The 16,930-nt window shown below is 45.1% G+C and overlaps 1 protein-coding gene across 1 annotated transcript in view; it reads right to left on the bottom strand.

Moving 5' to 3' along the window:
• LOC121705237 (RNA binding protein fox-1 homolog 3-like) overlaps positions 1–543 on the bottom strand; it is a 459,068-nt gene extending 458,525 nt beyond the window's left edge. The window contains exon 1 of the mRNA XM_042086105.1: positions 312–543. The gene's annotated coding sequence lies outside the window, so the exon portion shown is untranslated. The remainder of the gene's footprint in view (positions 1–311) is intronic.
• Positions 544–16,930: the final 16,387 nt, after the last annotated feature.

Below are 16,930 nucleotides of genomic sequence, written 5' to 3'. Positions count from 1 at the left end.
GTGTGAAAAGGTGTGTCTACGTCCAGTCAAATGTTGCCGATCGCTGTGGAAAACACTCCAACGCACAGTCCACACTCAAATGCACAGTCCAACTCCAATGAAGTGAGCGCATTAAAAAGGCTTATACATTCATGAAGAGAGTTTGTGATAGTGTGTTTAAAAGTGATTTTCTGTGTTTGTTAAACCTCTGTGTCTATGTCAGCATATGTGCATGTGTGTGTATGTGTGTGTGTTAAAACAGAAGTAAGACTCACTGTTGCCGGTGTCTGTGTGTGTGTGTGTGTGTGCGTTAAAACAGAAGTAAGACTCACGGTTGCTGGTGTCTTGCTCTGATTCAGGGTGTCATGCTGCTGACTGGTATCCCAGCGTCGCTACGGGAACAGGAACTCGTTCTCTCTCTCACACACACACACACTCGCTTGCTTTCCCTCCGTAGGACTGCCTCTCCACAGTGAGTGCACACGACTGGTACAGGAGGAGGAGAGAGGAGGAGGATGGAGAGAGAGGAGGAGAGAGAAAGAGGATGGAGAGAGAGGAAAGGAGATGGACTGATAGAGTGTGAGAGTGAAAAACAGAGAAGGGGAGAGAGAGAGAGAGAGAGAGAGAGAGGAGGGGGAGGACGGTTAGCGAGATGGGCAGAGGCACGAAGGGAGAGAAGAGCAAAAAGCGAAAGAGCAGAGAGGAGGGAGAGAGGAGGAAGAGCAGGTAAGCTTTGGGACTTGGCTGGGTTGCACAGAGCTCTTCTGACAATCCCCGAGAGAGGGAGGGAGGGAGGGAGGGAGAGAGAAAGCGACCAAAAGAGTGAGAGAGAGTGAGAGCGAGTGAAAGAGTGAGTGTGTTGGAGGATTGAGAGGCTGCTGCTGTTGCTGTGTGGTCGTCTTTGCTGTGCCGTGCATATCTTCACACATCACCTGCAAACAGAGTGCTCCCACAAGCATACTGTACATACACACACACATATACACATACACACACACACACACACACACACATATACACACACACAGGCAGGCAGAAGTGAATATACACACATACACACACACTCAGAGCATAAAACAATGAGTACAAAAGAGAATATGACATAATTTGATAGGACAGAGGGAAGTAAACATACACACACATGTGCACACCACACACACACACTCTGACAGACGGAGTAAAATAATGAAGGATAATACTGAGATGGAGGAGGACAGGAATGAGAGATGGAGAGAAAGAAAGAGGGGATGGAGGAGGGATGAAGAGAGAGGGAGGGAGGGAAAGAGAGAGAGGATGAAGGAGGGATAGAGAGGGAGGGAGGGAAAAAGAGAGAGAAAGGACAAGGGACAGCAACAGAAGACTGAGAGACGTAAGCATTCACACACACACACAGTGTCCAGGAGTGCTGCAGCTGCAGACTGGAATCAGACGCATGGGAAACCCCTCCTGCTGTACTCACACACACACACACACACTCCTCTTGCGACACAGTGCGTGTGTGTAGGCATGACTGAATGAGAGTGTGTGAGTATGTATGTGAGCGTGTGTGGCTGTGTGACTGTGTATGTGTGTGGGCTATCAGGTTGCTGTGGAGGTGTAAGAGCCTCGTTTTATCTTTATTAGGGCAGACCCCACTTTAGTGGATTCAATTAGGTCCTAAATGAGAGCTCACAGCAACACACTGGACTTACTGTAACACATCACAGTAACACACTGGACTTAACACATCACAGTAACACACATCACAGTAACACAGGGAGAGCAGTGAGGAAGCCTGTGCACTAATCTTCATCATCATCATCATTACCATCACGTTCATCTGATTGCAGCCCTTTGGGAGCACAGAGGGGAAGTGTGGTGACACATCACCACCATCATCACCACCACTATCATCATCGCTGCAATCTCATATTTCCTTTTGTGGTCCTGACTATAGATGACCTTGGTCCTCGCTGATGACCTTGGGCTGGAGTTGGACCAGATGTAGGCTATTGCTTAGCATGATCCCTTTCCAGGCCAACATTCCTGTGTTGTAGTTCTGACATGTTTGTGTTCCTGTGTTGTAGCTGTGATGTGTGTGTGTTCCTGTGTTGTCTTTCTGATGTGTGTGTCTTGTGTTGTAGCTGTGATGTGTTTATTGTGTGTTGGAGCTGTGATGTGTGTGTGTTATTTTGTAGCTGTGATGTGTGTATCTTGTGTTGGAGCTGTGATGTGTGTGTTATTTTGTAGCTGTGATGTGTGTGTGTGATGTGTTTATTATGTGTTGTAGCTGTGATGTGTGTATCTTGTGTTGTAGCTGTGATGTGTGTATCTTGTGTTGGAGCTGTAATGTGTGTGTGTGATGTGTTTATCGTGTGTTGTAGCTGTGATGTGTATGTGTGTGTGATGTGTTTATCATGTGTTGTAGCTGTGATGTGTGTGTTATTTTGTAGCTGTGATGTGTGTGTGTTATTTTGTAGCTGTGATGTGTGTATCTTGTGTTGTAGCTGTGATGTATGTGTGTGTGTGTGTGATGTGTTTATCTTGTGCTGTAGTTGTGATGTGTGTATCTTGGGTTGTAATTGTAATGTGTGTATCTTGTAACTTGTAAAGCAGTTTGCACCATGATGATTTGTCTCCGCGACAGACATGGTGCGTTTGCTTAGCGCCACACACTTCTTCCTCCCAACACCCACTTTCTAGACGCCAAGAACTCTCGAGGGACTCGTCTGGATCACTCCTTAATTAGATTTCACCTCGTTAGCGAGGTGTGTGTGTGTGAGAGAGACAGCGACAGTGGAGATCTAAATCACATCAAATCAGCTTTATTTGTGAAGTACCTCACTAGCCCAGAGACTCAGAGAGACACCGCCATGGTGCCAGCGCTAAAGTCCTTCAGAAGATAAATAAATAGAGATACACGGATAGATAAATTAATTAATGAATAAATAAATAAATAAACACAGAGGATAAGACGGATAATAAACAGCTCTTTTAGACTAAGAATGTTGGCAGAGAACATGACAGAAGTGAGAGAGAGGGACAGATGGAGTCCTATGCAGAAAGAGGAAGAATAGAGGGGAGGGGGATGAGAGAGAAGAAAGAAGACTGTTAATCTTATTACGCCCCCATGCATTAATCTGTACCACCAATTACTTACACTGCACAGAAACACCATGACAACACAATATCACTGATTACTTACACTGCACAACAACACTAATTACAACACAATACCACTGCTTAGTTACACTGCAAAAGAACACCATGTTGACACACCACTGATTATATGGCACAGCAATACCATGATAACACATCACTGATTGCATTGCACAACAATGCCATGACAACAGACCACTGATTACGTACACTGCACACCAACACCATGACGACACCACTCGGCCTGCTCTGCCATGGATTTGACTGGTGAGAAACTGAGTGAGCAGGAGATCCTGCCACAAGGCTCAGGCCAGGTATGTGGACGCCATCTGCAAACACTCCAAACACACCACACACCCACAGCCACTGAAATACACATCTCCTTCCCAACTACCCATATAGAATAAGATCATTTAATAATACAACTAAAAAAAGGTGAAGGAGATCAGCTCCCAAGAGGAGAGACCAAGGGCTGAAGAGGGGAGTAGATGGAGGACAAAGACAGTGAAAGGCAAGACATTTGTTTGTGTCTGTGTGTGTGTTGTTTGTGTTGGTGTGTGTGTGTGTATGTATGTATGTATGTGTGTGTGTATGTATGTGTGTTTATTCCACTGCTTGGTTGAATTTCCCATTGTCCTACGTAATTTAGAACGACCATTAACCGTATGTTATTTGCACACCTATGAAGTAGATCCATTTTTTTGGCCGTATCGCACTTGTATATTAATTCGCCGAACTTGTGAAGTTTAAATGAACCGTCACGTTGCATCCGAGCTGTAAGTTGCAGACATTCAGAACATTGCAACATTGTAGCATATGACGGAGGTGGCTTTTAGCTAGATGGATGACAGCAGGCTAAGTAAAATAGCGATGTTTCAAAACTAAAGTTCATCAGAATCTTGGGATACGCCCGCTTGACAACGGGAGAGATAAAACTAACGACTGGCCTTTGGCCGTAGCAACCATCAATTTAGAACTAGTAACTGCAGTTTGTCCTGCAAGTTGAGAAATTAGTTGATATGTGTCGGAAGAAAGTAGTTCTACAAACAAGACAGTTTTAGCGATTAAAACGTTTAAATTGTAACAGGAAATGAACACAACACAAGTAGCAACAGTAGAATAAGCGGGATAATGGACTCCATGGTGGTCTGTTCACAGAAATTAATGCACTTCCGCTTCGCGTCGGGGCCGCTTTACAACCTCGACCGTGCATTCATTTCTGTGAACAGACCACCGCGTCGTCCATTATCCCTTACATATTTGTGTAGAAACCCAGTTGTGTAGGGAGATATACACTGGAGAACATGGATGGCTCTGAGCAGACTCTCCTCTTTTCCAGCGAATCCTCATTCTCACACAGATGTGGCTAGGGTGTGTGTGCGCGTGCATGCGTCTTGCATGTCCATTCTGTCTTCATTCTGAGGGAGATCTTATGTGTGTAGGTGGGTTGTGCAGAATATGTCTACCATTCTGCTTGTGTGTGTGTGTCTACCATTCAGTATGCGTGTTCGGTGTGTCCCCGTTTGTGTGTGTGTGGGTGTCTACCATTCACCATTCAGTATGCATGTCCAGTGTGTCCTCATTCTGCTTGTGTGCCTGTGTGTCCACATTCTATGCGTGTGTGTGTGTGTCCAGCCTGTCCTCATTCTGAGTGGTAGTGGGCAGAGAGGTCGGTAGCATTGGGATAAAACAAGCTAATTGAATTGAGTGTGATCACTACCCAGTGAATTATTTAGGAGCTCAGACTCCAGGCCTGTTTGATTGCCATCTGCCTCTCTTTCTCCCTCTCTCATCTGTCTCTCTCTTAAACTGGCATTCCTTCTGGCAGTCTCTTTCCTTCTCTCAATCTCTCTGCCTGTCTCTCCTGAGACCCTGTTGTCTGTCTTCCTCTCGGCCTGTCTCTCCTGAGACCCTGTTGTCTGTCTTGTCTGTCTTCCTCTCTGCCTGTCTCTCCTGAGACCCTGTTGTCTGTCTTCCTCTCGGCCTGTCTCTTCTGAGACCCTGTTGTCTGTCTTCCTCTCGGCCTTTCTTTCTTTTAACATTTTTCCAGTGACAGAGAACCGGTTCCGTTCCTGTTCGTGAACTAACATTTGAACCGCATTTCGACCAAACAAAAAACAGCACCTCGGAGGTTGAACAAGCAAATAGTTTATTTTTCCTGTGAACCGGAGTGAGCGTGTCATTGTACCATTCAGAGGGGAGATGAGTTTTCTGTCTATATCAACTGTTGCCATGACTAACTAAAACTAGTCAACTACTACTACACTGCAGATGTTAACTAGCATTTTACACAGCTAATTTCTACGGGACAACTGTTCACATCATTCTCCCGTTTATGCATCTCATTAACTTTTGTTTTGCATGCCCCATTGTGTTCTGGTTCACCAGAAAGCACCAAGGTTAAAAGAATTCTGAACGGAACCGGTTCATGAACACACTCTCTGACGCTCGAAAAACGCCCTTTGTGAGGGCGTTCGTCCTCATGTCTTCCTCAGAGCCTTCGTCCTCATGTCTTCTTTCTCTCTCTATCCAAACCTACATCTTATATTAACTGCATGTGAGGTTCGACAGTAGTATAGCACGGACATCTTTTCTTAACGGCATGTGAGGTCCGATTGTAGTGTAGCACTGAATGCTCACTTTCCACACGGAATCAGTTCTATTTGTCCTCTACTGTTGCGTCATATTTCTAATTCAAAACAGCAGAACAACGCAGGCAACAGAAGGGAAATAGGAGTCATGTGCATCCTGTTCGGACATTCCATTGAAAACAATATAATGTGACTGATTTTGAACACTTGCTCACCTTGCTTGCAGTTAGGAAACAGTGTTACCTGTGTGTCTCTTCCTCTCTCTCTCTGTCTAATTCATATTTCCACTGACAGTCAACAGGAAGAAGAAAAAAACTCAAGAGACCGACCCAGGGAACTCCACCTCACACACACACACAGGCCCAGGAACTCTACCTCACACACACACAGGCCCAGGAACTCTACCTCACACACACACACAGGCCCAGGAACTCTACCTCACACACACACACAGGCCCAGGGTCTCTACCTCACACACACACAGGCCTAGGGTCTCTACCTCACACACACACAGGCCCAGGAACTCTACCTCACACACACAGGCCCAGGAACTCTCACATGCAACCACACACACAGTTGTATTCCTCTTCTGTAAGTTCACGTTGTGTTGGTGTGTCTGTGCATGTCTGTGTGTGTGTGTGTGTTGTAATGTGACCCTGACCTGTTGCATATTGAATAAAGGGAGAAACTCATTCAGCACAGAGCCTTCTTCTGAGCAGAGTAATAGGCCTGCGATGGACACATATAATCTCGCTGGGGAGCACGTTGGGATTGGTACTGTATTAGCATGATGGCGCTGGGTGGGATCGGTACTGTATTAGCATGATGCCGCTGGGTGGGATCGGTATTGTATTAGCATGATGGCGCTGGGTGGGATCGGTATTGTATTAGCATGATGGCGCTGGGTGGGATCGGTACTGTATTAGCATAGTGCCGCTGGGTGGGATCGGTCCATAATTACAGTGATGCCGCATTATATCTCCACTTGCATTCGGCTCCAGCGCTCGCCAAACTCTTCCCATCTCATTCAAAGGTCAACTTTAATCAGCAGCGGAAAAAAAAGAAGACAAAAACAGATGTTTTATTACAACTTAGCTCATTAAAGTCACAGCCCAATTAGTGAAGAGTGATCAGGGAGAGAGAGATGTAGTTGGGCCAGACCCTCAAGCAGGACCCAGGGAGAGAGATGTAGTTGGGCCAGACCTTCAAGCAGGACCCAGGGAGAGAGATGTAGTTGGGCCAGACCCTCCCCATCAGATGGAGAGAGAGATGTAATTGGGCCAGACCCTCCCCATCAGATGGAGAGAGAGATGTAGTTGGGCCAGACCCTCCCACAGGGGTCTCTGCAGACTGTTTTGTTTGTCTCAGTAGAACTAGTGAACTAGCTCCTTCAGTGGTGACCGGTGAGATTCTCCAGTGGTGACCAGTGCTACTACAGGTGTCTAGTGTCAGTGGGATGCATCCAACTCTACAGGTGTCTAGTGTCAACACACAGAGACACCTCACACACCATTCCCATCATAGACATACACACACACACCACTCACATCATAGACATACACACACACACACCACTCCCATCATATACATACACACACACCTCACACACCACTCCCATCATAGACATACACACACAGACACATTATAGACATACACACACACACCACTCACATCATAGACATACACACACACAGAGACACCTCACAGACCACACACATCATAGACATACACACACACACACCACTCCCATCATAGACATACACACACATCATATTCGGGGGGGGGGGGGGGGGTTGGGGGTTGTTTTATCCGCTATTTGTTTATCCAGCACCGGCTTTGCAAATAACGATGTCCACAGACAAGGTAGAATATTTTTATGTATTGCGACGTCAGATGCAAGTCAAATTTGTAGTTTCTCATGTCTCATTCCATCGAACTACAGATCCGCTACCCAATCTGGCAAACTTACATAGTGCGGTTATAGCCGATAGAGGGCAGCGAAACAAATGCAGAATTGCCGTTCACCCTGTTACGAGTTGATTTTGGAAACATTATTTGGAAACATTATTTTAAGGTCCAAGGTTTTAAGGTACAAAAAACTCTTTGGTGTTGCTTTAAGATGCACTCCTTTACTCATATAGGCCAGAAGCCCAAACCAAGCGATCAGGAGCCGAAGCAGGAGCGATGCTGTTTTAGAGTCTGCTGTTCTATCTAGTGACATTAATCTTTCTGAGTTTGACACTTCAAGAAAGTGAAAGTTTCTCCTAACTGAAGTTATGAGCAGCTTCTCAGCAGCGACCTCTCTCTCTCTCTCTCTGACATTCCCAAAGTCGGAGTGTTACACACCTTTCACTGGCAGACACTGAATGTGTGTGTATGTGTGGGTGGGTGAGAGAGAGAGAGAGAAGGAAAGAGCGAGAGCAAGCACCACACAAAACATTTGCCACCCACTTCAGACATATGTGTGTGAGCAAATGATACACACCGTATCCAACTTTCCCAGCTCCTTCAGTAGAGAGGCGTGGCAGCAGCGTCCGTGGAGACGCGGTCCCAAACCTCGGCACTAGTCATTTTCATTATGACCTCCCCGCTTTAATTAAACATTGATTAGCCGCTAATTAGTGTAATGAGACGCCCCAGAAGAGCACGGGCAGGTAGCGACACTGACAGCGCGGTGAGATGAAGGATCGGAGGCGGGCGAAGATTGCGTTTGCGAGCCCTCGGGGCGGAGTGCGCTGTGATTATTCTTCCTGTTATAAACGAGGCCTTCGCCGCGCATTTCTCTAATTCATGTTCCTCCGATGGCTCCCGGATGACTGATGCACACAAGATTGAGTGTGTGCACATTTTCATCAAATTTGGGCAATTCTCTGCCACTGGAAGGCAATAAATAAATGTAAAAAAGCCTGCTGGCGGCATGCGTTCAGATTAATCTCACGTGGGATAATAACAGAACAGGCTTGTTTGAGGGAGACGACTCCACGTCTGCTTCTCCCAAGTGAGCTGTATTTACTCCTGCTGCGGCTAGACACCAGTTCTGCAGACACGCAGAGCTGCTGAGAGCTTTCGGCCTGTGTCTTCGTCTCTCCTGCACTGAGAAACATTAGCTTTTCAAAACATTAGCTTTTCAAAACATTAGCATCTAGCCATTTAGTTGACGCTTTTATCCAAGTCATCATCATCATCAGAAACATCATCAGTAGGGTAAAATTAACATATCTCATGATGGTGTGCACCTGCTTGAAATGGCAGCCAGCGTGTGTTGTGTCTGTGTGTGTGAAGGAAGCACCTTTAAAATGATTAATTTCACACAGCAGCATCTCCACTGGTACTGACAAACTCTCTGGGGAATGACTCTAGTGGAGATGCTGATAGCGTTTTGAATATGGAGATTTCATATGGCAGATACAGTGCGGTAAAAAAAAAATCAATCAATATATGAATGTGTGTGTGCTGAAAGCTGAATGATGAATTATAGATGTGTCCTTACCCAGATGATTAGTCCTGTTTGCTGAGATCCAAGCATCTCCCGCTCTCCTTTTCCCGTCTCTCTTTCTCCTGTTTTTCTCCCAGTCTCCTTCTACCTCAGTCCTTCCTCAATCCTGTATTCTGTCCATCTTTTTTGATTCACCACTTTTCCTCCATCTCTCTCCCCTCCTCTTTCCCTCCATCTCTTTTTCCTCTTTTCCTCCATCTCATCTCTCTCTCCTCCTCCAACCTTGCACAGGTCACCAGCTGTTTGATTTGGCCCAACAGGGTAGTCCTTATGAAAACCAGTTTAACAGCTCACAGCTGTGTGTGTGTGTTTGTATGCTATGTGTGTGTTTGTATGCCATGTGTGTGTGACATGGTTTATTGGGTCCTTCCACACTGACATGTTTAGGTAGAGATGACTTCTTGCAGCGGACGGCTGAGAAGCATGTTGTGGTCAGTACAATAAAATGTCTAATCTTGTATGTGGTGGTCAGTAGGATAAAATGTCTAATCTCTAAGATTAGAATTCTTGGAATTCTCTCCCATACTGAACATGTCTCTCCATACTGAAAAAGAACTTTCACATATACATTTATGGGTGCCAAAACACACTGGAACACTTGCCTCCTTTATTTGTCCCCACACTGTGGAAATGTACAGAGAAGCACAAGTACAGGGGATGGAAGACAGGAGGGTGGAGGGTGGGGGGTGTAGTATGGGGGCTGAGAAAGAGGGAGAGATTTTTTTCAGTGCAACAGAAAGGCATTCCAGTGGACCCGGAAGTCTCCATGCAGGTTCATTGTACATGGATAGTTACAGCCGAAGGTCCGACCAAAGTTTAACAACATGCACAAACTGCTAATTATAATAATTTTCATCACATGCCACCGATCACTAGTTAGTTCAAACCGCGAAGATGTTGATATATTTTTGCACGTTCTACGCTGTCTGAGTTACACATATTTGCACTACACTACATTTATGTACCACAAATACAACGGGCGGCGAGGGAATTCCATCATCAATGGAATAATCATTCTTTGTCCACTGAAAGGTACAGGACAGCACTCCAGCTGTGGTTCACAGGTTATCATTAGGCATGTAGACCAGGATAGCACAGGGCTTAATGGTGTCTTTGCACCTCTCGAATCCCAAAGTACTGCCTACCGTGAAACAACACCTCCTGAACTTCAATTCAACAGCGTCATAGAAGTTGCTGATAACTTTCATGTCAATGACACTACTATGGAAGAGATCCGTCACACAATTGATCCTCTGGGGGATGATGGAAACTATGGAATAAATCTGTTTGTGACCCTTGTCCATTGTGACCCCTAATCATAATAGTAAAAGTAAGGTGTTAACCCTTTAGGCGCCAGAGGTTTTTTTCCGAAACGATCAATTTTGACATCTTCATTTCAAAAGGCTATATCTTAAAAGTGATAAGAGATAGAGACTTTCTGTAAATTAGAGAAATATTAAGGATGACCCAAAGTTTATGTAGATTAAATGTTTATATCTAATTTGCATATTATGACATCATATGGTGGCGGCCATCTTGGATTATAGAATTTTCATGAAAAGTCGCATGTTTGAATGATAAAATGCACCACTTCTTCCCCCCCAAAATGTCCCTCACCTTCTGTATGCTATATTGCACAATACTGAATGCTCAGGTAAATAGTAAGTAGTGAACAAACTGTGTAAATCATTAATAATAAATGGCAGAAACAAACCAAATGCATGTAGCGGTAGACTGGCCTTTTGCTGTAGAGATTTTCCATTTACTACATACAGCAGGCACTCTGATTCCATGTATGGGGCACATATATATTATTCAGATGACACACATACACAAGTAGTGTTTAGTTCAAAAGCTCATTTGCCACGGCAAGGCACAGATCAGGAGTGAGATGACGAGACAAGACAAGAGACAATGTTAGTATTTTTTTTCTTTTTGTTGATGTTTTTGTTTTTTTTTCTTAGCTGACAAAGACACACACACACATCACAAGGACATGAACACACAAAAAGGAACACATAGTGTATGTCCTAAATGATCAGGAAAATAGATAGCAAATCAACAGTGTAAATCATTACTAATAAATGGCTGACTTTTTTTATGCAGCAGGCCTTTTGCTGTAGAGATAATGACTCCCTATCCCTATCCATACAGGGCCGGCATTCCCATCATCTTGTGATAGACTATGCATGACCTAATGTGTGTGTGGGAGAGGGAGAGAGCGTGTCACCACCTCCACCATACGAGCAGCATGGCCAGATCTGCCTCGCGTGCCGAGTGGAGAGAATTTGTGCAGCTCGGACTAGGCCTACTGTCATTCTCATTGCGACTCCCCACACTGCCACTACGTTCCCCCCTAACTGTCCTATGAGCACTTCGACCTCGTCTAACATACCCAGTGGCATTAGACAAAGGCTCCACCACGTTACTGTCGCCGCGATTGTGGAGAGGCACACGTTCAGAAGACAGAAGCTAGCGCTATGGATATTAGGCTACCTCCAGCCTCGTTCGCCACACCACTAACACCCTGCTAACTTCCCGATGAACACTCCGAACCCGTGAAACATTATTCCCACCAGTGACATTGGGCAAACGATTCAACGTTTGTGCTTGGTGTAAGCTAAACTATGGAGTAAACTCTCACTTTGTCCAGCTGCATCATTGCAAGGCAGGGACGCATCTGAAGCCTCACTAAACGAATCACCGTCATTTTCTGAAGGCAGATATTCCCCTTCAGAATCAGGGTCCGCGAATAGAAGACCCAACACTTCATTTCAGGTAAACTTTTTTGATGCCATTAGACGATAATCTAAAGCAAATACTCGCTGACGTTGACAATATCGCTCTGATAAAGTAGCTCACACGCACACTAGCTCCGGTATTGCACGCACTGATTCACTGCAGCTGTAGTGTGAAAGTTTTGTTTAAAGCATGACTTTTTTCGACTCAGGGATGACATATGACATGTCTGCCATCTAGTGGAGTTGAAGTCGAATGAAATATGACACCCTATTTGACTAAATCGGCCGTTTTATTCAGTACCGCATCTTGTCGACTAAAGTCGACTGTGGCGCCTAGAGGGTTAAGAGTACACACAAACAGGCACACACACGTTAAACTTAAATGTACACGCGAAGTCCGGTCTGGCTTGCGTGCTCTTGTTCGCTCTAGGTTCCGGGAGATTTTGCGTAATTTGCGGACGTCAGGATATCAATATGTGGGAGACTCCCAAAACTTCGGGAGACTTGGGATGTCTAGCTAGACAGCACTTTGTCGCCAGCACAGAATGTACAACGTACCTTAATGTTGTCATGTTTAGCTGACACAAACTCAAAATAATGACTATAGATAAAACGTGCATCTCTCTCCTCCCTCCATTGTTGTTTCCGTTTGTGTCGCTGCGTGGCTTTACACGAGAGTTGTCTTCATGCTGAAAAGGTTGGCATTGTCAGGGTTGTGCAGGAGGACCCAAGTGCAAGACTCCAACAGGCAGAATTACAGACAAAACACAATTTATTTTAACACGAACTTAACAATTAGCCTTACTTATAACAAACAGGACTTGGGCTAGACAAGGAGAAACAGAGAGACGATCCGACAAGGAACAGAGAAACAGGAGGGTAGAAATACACAGAGCAATTAACAGAGAGACAGAGGACTGGATGAAACCAACGAGACAACAGGGAACAGGTGAGGAGGCAGAAATGGAGGGAAAACAAACAAGACAGGAAGCACAGACCAAATAAGGAGATGGGGCGGAGACAAAGACAGATGACAGGCAGGTAACACAAAGCACATGGGGAACAGGCAAAAACAAACACAGGACAATACACAAAATGGCCACCAGGGTGGCACAAACTCCAACAGTCCGGGCCAGATCCTGACAGGCATAGCCTACATGACGTTAATCCCAGAGACAAAAAGAAAGCAAAGAATATATCTTTTCACTAAGGAAAATGACAAAAATAGTAACGCATAGTGATTTAGATAAATAACTTTAATCTGATTACTGGTTTGTAAATAGTAGCGCGTTAGATTACTCGTTACCGAAAAAACGCGTTACTGGCATCACTGCCAATGACAAGCTTTGCAAAAATTAACATCGGTATAAAACACAATGACTCATAACCATGTTTGACAAACCATCAACCTGGCCAAATACTGCCATTACATGTAAGTGCAATAAATCATGAAGTTAGACTCAAAACCAGACACAACCCACTTAGGCCATGCCAAAATCCTGTTTGTTTCGTATAGCGAAGTCCATCGCTTCCTTGAAGGCCTCGTAGTGTCTGTACAGTGGCAGGCGCAAGCAATTTATTCAGATACAGTATTTGCAACAGGATATTTGCAGTGTTGCCAACTCCTCAGTGAGAAAAGTAGCTAAAGGCTGTCCTAAAAGTCGCCAGAAGTCGCTAAATGATGTAATCACATGATTCACATGTTTAGCTCTCCTCCTTTACCTGGCAGACGGGAATTAAAAGACAGGGTGGCAGAGTTACTTTTTTTGTTTTGTGTTTTTTTTGTAATGTTTTTTGTTGTATTGTTTTTGTTTATTTTATTTTTTGTATTGGTTTTTAACCCACTTTTATGAACATTTGCATTTCTAAATGTATTGATTTACAACTCCTCCGCTCCCAACACACACGCACAAACTAAAGAAAGAGTAGGTCTGTCACAACCCGGTCCAGAAGCCTCGTTTCCTAGCCTGTGACTTGAGATGCCTTTGCTGCTCCGGTCCGGGTTTTCCTACTGCCTTGGCTTTTGGTTGACTGACAAGGGAGGCGTCCAATCACCTGTGTTTGCTCTGCTATACTGGCTGCCACTCTCCTCGTCAGCCATGGCTTTTAAGCATGGAGGTATTATATATAACTGGAGAGAGTGACTAGGTCCCGCCCTCCATAGAAATGAATGGCAGAGGCTAGGCTAGTAAATCCGGCCAATTCATAGTCAACGCCATATTGAACAATGGGGCTCGGATCCAACGCCAGTCGGCTCTGACCATGCGCCAAGTTCTAAAGCTGGAAATGACGCATGAATCAACGTGGATTTTTATTGGATATTTTTGTTCGGGACAAACAACAATGAAACAAGATCAATACACTTTCTTTATTTGTCATATGATGCATAAATAACCATAATATACACGTCTTCTCATAGGCTCCTCAAGAAATACGCACTGAATAATGTTTGGCTGTAGCCGCCGGATAGGTACCCGCCCACCAACATGTACGCGCATGAGAGCTCGTGCCCAACACGGATTTTCGTGCATGGAGCTGGTTCCAAATGCTCCATGCGCCGCCATACTTGAAAATGGCGTATGCTAACATGCCGAAGCTAATCTGCACGCTCTTGACCCCCTGCTTTTAAGCCATGCCATGTTGCTTACTCTTTGTTACCAACCTCTGCCTGTTCTGACACGTGAGTCTTGCCTAGCCCCTTTGCTTAACTGCCTGTGGCCTACCTGTGTACCGAACTCTGCCTGTTTTTTGCCACTCTGGAGATCTGCTTGAGCCCTGCCTGTACTGCTGCCTGTGCTTTTTTCACCTACTAAGTTGACTCTGCCTACCAAGTGATTTTGCCTGACTGCCTATTTTCTTGTTCTTCAACATTAAAACCTAATCAACCTTTAATCAGCTTCTGAGTCTGCTTTTGGTTTCACGGTCCCTTACCTGGCCTCACCGGCCCTGACAAGGTCATCCTTATTTTCACCCTCTATGGCAGGTTCAGCAGCTGAGGGAGCTGACTTGAAAGAGTAAAACGTTTAGCCTAGAAATCTAGACGCACCCTAGCGGCGGCAAATTAATTTGCTCAGCCTGTACGTCTAGTATCAAACCATAGGGATTTCTATTGGCTGACACCGTGGACTTCATCCAATCACAGCGCTCTATTTTGCTAGAGAGTCTTAAGGCGGGCTTAACAGGATAACAACAGTCCTGTAACGGTGAACAAGGAAGGTGGCTATGGCTAACGAAGAGCGGTTGTTTGAATCGGCGTTGGCGTCAACTTTGGAGGAGTTGGACTTGTGCTTTTCTTTGAAAGTTGAGCAACACAATGCACTTAAGTAATTCCTTTCGAAGAAGGATGTATTTGCCGCTTTGCTGACCGGATACGGATATGGTCGTAGCGCTGGCCTATTGCATGCCTAGGCAGTTTGAAAGACAATTCTCTGCCCGCCCCTTGGATTAAGCGAGGTAAATGGTTCGATTCCAGACTATACATTTTAATGATATAGGATGGCCCGCCAGGCTATAAAAGTTATCAGGTAGCTGGTGTTCATAGCGAGCCTCACCAGACAGCTTCAGGCCATAACGAACGTACAGGATGTAGTTCAGGGTCTGCAAAGACATCCGATTTCGAAGTTTGGTTTTTAGTTAGTTAGTTAGTTTATTAGTTGTCCCCTTGGGGAAATTCTTTTTCACATTTTCCATACAGCTTTTCATCCTTCATGGTCACAGGCACAGGGATGAACATACATGAACACATACATGGGAATGACATACTGACATACACCTTACATACATTTTTTTTGCACTGCATATATCCAAAAGCCATTTCTTTTGTTTTGCTGATGTTGAGTTTGAGGTAGCTATATCCACACCACTGAGTGAAGTGAGAGACTGTGTTGAGATATTCTTGGGTTGAATAAGTGTGAGGAGGCCAAGGATCGCGGTGTCATCGGCGTACTTGAGGAGTATGGTGTTGGATGAGGGGCTGGTACAGTCGTTTGTGTAGAGGGTGTATAGGAAGGGGCTTAGTACACAACCCTGCGGGGCTCCTGTGTTGGAGGTCAGTGCAGGTGTGGTTGTTGTGCATCCCCGGACGGACTGTTGTCTGTTGGTGAGGAAGTTGTGGAGGAGATGGATCAGGCGGGAGGGGACGTTGAGGTGGCGCAGTTTCTGGATCAGTAGGTGTCTTTGAATGGTGTTGAATGCAGAGCTGAAATCTGCAAACAGAATCCTGGCAGTTGTGCCTGGGGAATCCAGGTGTTGTAGGAGGAGGTGCACCAGGCATGCCACAGCATCCTCAGTGCCTCTTGGTCCTGTAGGCGAATTGAAAAGGATCCAGATGTGGGCGGACATGTGGCAGGATGTTTTGTAGCAGCAGGTATTCCAGGCACTTCATCAGGATGGGTGAGGGCGATGGAGCGGAAGTCATTCAGGTCTTTGGGACGTGGTGTTTTGGGTACTGGGATTATTGTAGCGGTTTTCCAGAGAGTGGGGATTCTGCATTGATGGTAGACTTCACAGAAGAGTGGGTGGATTATTGCAGAGAGTTCAGTGGCACAGGTCTTAATCACCCTTGCTGGGATCCCATCTGACTGAGTACTCTTTCGACCTCAGCATTTGAATGTGGCAAAGACAACAGACACAGCAGCCATGGCCAGTTCTTTAAATTTTAAAAAACATTAATAATCTAATAATAATCTATTATTAATAATATTAGATTATTAATGATTTTGAAGGAACTATGTGATTGTGACACTGACATTGACAACTAAATTTCACTCACCTTCAGCATGCTGGAGAAAATCCCTCCAGAACGCCACAACCCTGTTCTCATCAGATCTGTTGCTTCCGGTCTCTGACCAGTTAATTCGAAACAGTTTGTCCGGCTGTGAGATGAATGGGACTGTAACAGAGCAGGGAACAAAGCTTCTGGATGTAGCAGGATCGTCTAGAGGACACCAAGGGTTTTCAGCCCATCTCTGAATCTAAACACAAGA

This window comes from Alosa sapidissima, chromosome 3 (genome assembly GCF_018492685.1).
Source record: "Alosa sapidissima isolate fAloSap1 chromosome 3, fAloSap1.pri, whole genome shotgun sequence".
NCBI lineage: Eukaryota > Metazoa > Chordata > Actinopteri > Clupeiformes > Clupeidae > Alosa > Alosa sapidissima.
Note: the sequence above shows the minus strand (reverse complement) of the source record. Positions and strands in the feature narration are given on the sequence as shown.